The 4818-nt window shown below is 47.0% G+C and overlaps 1 protein-coding gene across 4 annotated transcripts in view; it reads right to left on the bottom strand.

The window, feature by feature from the left end:
* Itsn1 (intersectin 1) overlaps positions 1 to 4818 on the bottom strand; it is a 187515-nt gene that overhangs the window by 11942 nt on the left and 170755 nt on the right. The window lies entirely within an intron of this gene.

Here is a 4818-nt window from a genome sequence, read left to right as displayed (position 1 = left end):
AAAAAAAAAAAAAAGAAAGGAATTAAGGAGCCTGCTAGCTCCCCTCTTGGCTATCTGTTCCATGTGGGGCACTGCACTAGAATAGTAGTAGCAAGAACCAGCTCTAACAGGAAGTCCCCACAAGACTCAATAGTTGTCGGTGCTTCTGGAAAGAGGCAGGACTCCTGTACAAACGTTACTTTCCCAGGTGCAGTGTCCAGACCCCAGGACAAGAGGGGCTGCAGAATTCGGTGGTGCATTTGACCCCCTCAAAGCCCTACACAACAGTGCATGCTGAATCGAACCCCATTACTAGTTTGAAACCTGAAGGGCATGGCTCTCTCCCACCACTCACCAACAGCGAGGGCATCTGTGAATGCTGACATGTGGTTCCAACATCTACCTGGGGGCTGTCATCTCAGGCCAGCCCATCCAAGGCCGACAGACTTGGCAAACGCCCCACTTTTGACAGTAGGCAGGAAGGCAGGGGGCCACAGCTGTGCACAGGCACAAGAAACCAGGAAGGGTCTGATCTTCACAGCCTCCAACTGCCCACACAGCTGCCCTTGGTCCACATTACCTTGTGTGATACGATAGCCAGCTGCCTCCAGGGGAAAATCTCTCTCCAGATCAGTTACCCACACACTTCTCTGAGGAAAGCATTGGAAGGAGGCCATGGAACTCAACTCATGTCCGTGGTGGTTTGAATAATGCTTGGCCCATGGGAAGGGACACTATTAGGAGGTGTGGCCTTATTGGGGGTGTATACCCTTGTTAGAGGAAGTGTGCCACTGTGGAGGCGGGGCTTTGAGGTCTCATATATATGCTTAAGTCTTGCCAGTGTGATCCAGTCTTCTCCTGGTTCTCTTCAGAATGTAGAACTCTCAGCTCCTTCTCCAGCACCATGCTGGTCTGGATGCCACCATGTCCCTGCCTCGCTGATAATGGACTGAATCTCTGAACATGTAAGCCAGCCCCAATGAAATGTTGTCCTTTATAAGAGTTGCTTTGGTCATGGTGTCTGTTCACAGCAATGGAAACCCTAAACTAAGACAGAAAAATTGGGACCAGAGACTGGGGTATTGAGTCATTTATCTGAAACTTAATCAGTTCTGTGTGTTTAATACCAAGCCAAACATGGTCCACACTGCAGTAGGAGCCAGCATGCTCCCTTCGAATTCCTGTGAGTGCCATGAAGACATGGGCTGGTTACAATAGCTAAAAAGGCCAACCAACAAAGGACAGTAACCTGGTTACCAAGAGTTCATAAGCCACAAAAATCAAGTGACAAGAATTTCTTTATTCTTAGTATTTTACTGGTTTTTAAAAAAGGATTTATTTTTATATCTTATATATGTGGGTACACTGTTGCTCTCTTCAGACACAGACCAGAAGAGGGCATCAGATCCCATTACAGATGTTTGTGAGCCACCATGTGGTTGCTGGGAATTGGCCTCAGGTCCTCTGGAAGAGCAGTCAGTGCTCATACCCATCTCTCCAGCCCACTGTTTGTTTTTTAAGATAAGGGTCTCACACTGTAGCATAGGCTATCCTCTGGCTCACAGCAAACATCCTGCCATAGACTCTTTTTTTTTTTTTTTTTTTTTAGACAGGGTTTCTCTGTGTAGCCCTGGCTGTCCTGGCACTCACTTTGTAGACCAGGCTGGCCTAGAACTCAGAAATCCTCCTGCCTCTGCCTCCCAAGTGCTGGGATTAAAGGCGTGGGCCACCACCGCCCGGCTGCCCTTCCTTGACTCTTAAATGCCTATTGACAGATGAAGTGGAAATTTCTGGTTCCTTTGGAGACTCAGTTGTGTCATGTGATACTTTTCTGGACTCTGTCTTACGAGAGGATGTTTTTCTGAGAACAGACATGTGGTGTTTTTCTGGAAGCTGCCTGGGAAAAGGGCGTGTGACGTTTTGCTAGAGCAGACCCCACGTGATGTTTACAAAGGGAATAAGTATAACAAAACAGACAGTTGATGACACTGTGTGGCATTGGTTCACCTTGCCACTCTTTACCGGTCTTCATTGGGCTTTGCTGATTCCGGTCTTCATTGGTTCTCCTTGCCTTCTTCCCTGGTCATTGTTTGTTGTGACTTTGTAGAGAGAAACACACCAAAGGACTTCTGGTGTTGTTCAGGAAAGAACAGACTTGGGCCGACTGGCCGAGCCTTGCATTTCTTCTGGATCGAACTGCCATGCTGATTCACGAATGGTGTTTGCGAGTGGATCGAGCTACTGCTGCTGATTCATGCGAACTGAACTGCTGATATCCTGACAACGCAGACTGGATTTTCTCCAAAGAACTATTTCTAAACAGGTCCACATCCTCCTTGGCCCTATTAACCTTTCCTTTCCACGACCTCTGGTGGGTGGTGGGCTAGAAGGGAGGTTAAAGCATTTAAGTACACTTATTATAGTAGATTTTGAAGAATAGATGTCCACAGATAGGTATGAGCTATCACACCACCAACTGTTCTTAACATCTTAAGATGGAGACCCAGGCCCCCAAGGCCTGTGACTGAAGAGTCAGACCGTGGGGTGGCTTTCCATGGTGGGTGCTGTCACCCAGCATTTCTGCTTTGTTGGCTTGGAGGCTCTACAGGGCCAAGGCTACAGACCTTCAGAGCATACATGGCCTCATCCAGCGTGACCTCCCTCTCCCCTATGCCTTGTGGCCTATTGTTCATCCACACTCCTTACCAGAGTGCTGGTGTGGCTGGGCTTTGAGCTCATAAAACATCCCTGATTCTGTTCTGGACACACCTCAGGATTCTTCATACTTAATCTCATTTATCCATTTTATCAGCTTCCCTCATGATCATAATCTCTTCAAATGTAGGAGCCACATCATTTTATTATTTTATTTTATTTTATTTTATTTTATTTTATTTTATTTTATGTGTATGGCGGTTTTGGTTTTGCCTGTGTGTCTGTGCACTACATGCATACCTTCTATCAGTGGAAATCAAAAGAAGGTGTCAGGTCCCCTGGAACCGGAGTTATGGGTACTTGAGACCCACCATGTGGACATTCAAAACTGAACTCTGGGTCCTCTATAAGAGCAGCCAGTTCTCTCGACTGCTGAGCCATCTCTCTAGACTCTGAGGGGGTGTTGGGGGCAGTCATGGTCTTTCTTTCTCTCTCTTTAAAATGGACTTGGGATTGGGTGTTGAACACATGAGCAGAAAGTAAATGATCTCTTGTGTGTATGAGCGAATGAGCCAGTCAAGGAAAGGTTGTCCCGGGTTCTAAACTGAGAAGCCATAGCCGTCACCTCAGCTTTTGTAGGGGCTGCTCAGAGCTTAGCTTGTGCACACCCTCACTGAAGCTGGTAGGAGATGGGGAGGGGAGGGGAGGAGAGGAGAGGGCCAGGTGCTCTCTGTGCAGGAAGTGCCCTTGGAATTTAGAAGGGGGGGGGGGGAACCACAGGGAAGAAAGACAAGAGAAAAGCCCTCTGCCTGGGTGTTTTGGAAAACTCTAGCAATTGTATATAGACATGCATGCATGTGTGTTCACATCTGTATCTGCACACCTGTGTAATCTGGTACAGAGAAAACAGAGGCAGAAAGGAGGAGAGTGGAGGCTGAGAGACAGGGAGAGTAAAAGACCAACAAAGACTCCTGGGTGGGAGAAGCCAGAGGACTCACCAACGCAATGTTCAAAAGAGTAAAATGGGGCTGGAGACTGACTGCTCTTCCAAAGGTACTGAGTTCAAATCCCAGTAACCACATGGTGGCTCACAACCACCTGTAAGAGATCTGACGCCCTCTTCTGGTGCATCTGGAGACAGCTACAGTGTACTTATATATAATAATAAATAAATCTTTGGGCCAGAGCGAGCAGAGGTCTTAAGAATTCAATTCCCAACAACCACATGAAGGCTCACAACCATCTGTACAGCTACAGTGTACTCACATACATAAAATAAATAAATAAATCTTTAAGAAAAAAAGGAGTAAAATATAAAACCCTTTTAAAATGCAAGCTAATATAAAAAATAATAAACTAAGAAGAAATGTGCAGATCCTTAAACCAGAATGAAAATGAAGTTATTAGAAGATCAAACGCCAAAGATGATATTGGCGTCAGCCCTAAGTGCCCTTTGGACCTGGTGACAGTGAGCCCCACTGTGTGGCAGAGTAAAGACAGATGAATCCCAGGCTGAGATGCTGGACTCAGCAGGGTGACTCTCCAGAAAGAAAAGCAAGGAGACTTGGTGCTATGTGGAGGCGAATATGCTGCCCCAACCCGGTGACTGCCAGGCGGCTCTCACACAAGACCACCCTGCTGTAATTCACTCATGCGATGTGACCCTCAAACTCTCTCAAATATAACTTGGAGTGGCCCGGGTAGCAATCCGCTCAGGGAAAATGCAAGTTTAAACAGCAAAGACTCACACAGGGGGAGAGCTTCAAAAAATACGCAAGGTAAAACAAATAAATAAAATCATAATGTAGGAGCTGAGAGTGTGGCTCAGTAAAATAGTACTTAACCAGCATGCAGGAGGTTTGGTGGCTAATCCAGAAACAGAGATCACTGTTCATACAGAAAAAGAATGGATGAGGGTGTGAGCTAACAGAAACAACAGGCAGATGAATATGACCTGCGACCTCAGGTACTGGGACTGTCAGATGTTAAAATACACACGAATATGTTTAAAGTGTGTTAGAGGAAGAGGAGGAGGAGGAGGGAGAGGAGGAGGGAGAGGAGTAGGAGTAGGAGGAGGGAGAGGAGGAGGAGGGAGAGGAGGAGTAGGAGGAGGAAGAGGAGGAGGGAGAGAGAGGAAGAGGAGAGCAAGAGGAGGAGGGAGAGGAGGAGGAGGGAGAGGAGGAG

This window comes from Mus caroli, chromosome 16, assembly GCF_900094665.2.
Source record: "Mus caroli chromosome 16, CAROLI_EIJ_v1.1, whole genome shotgun sequence".
Lineage (NCBI taxonomy): Eukaryota > Metazoa > Chordata > Mammalia > Rodentia > Muridae > Mus > Mus caroli.
This window is presented reverse-complemented; position numbering and strand designations above follow the sequence as displayed.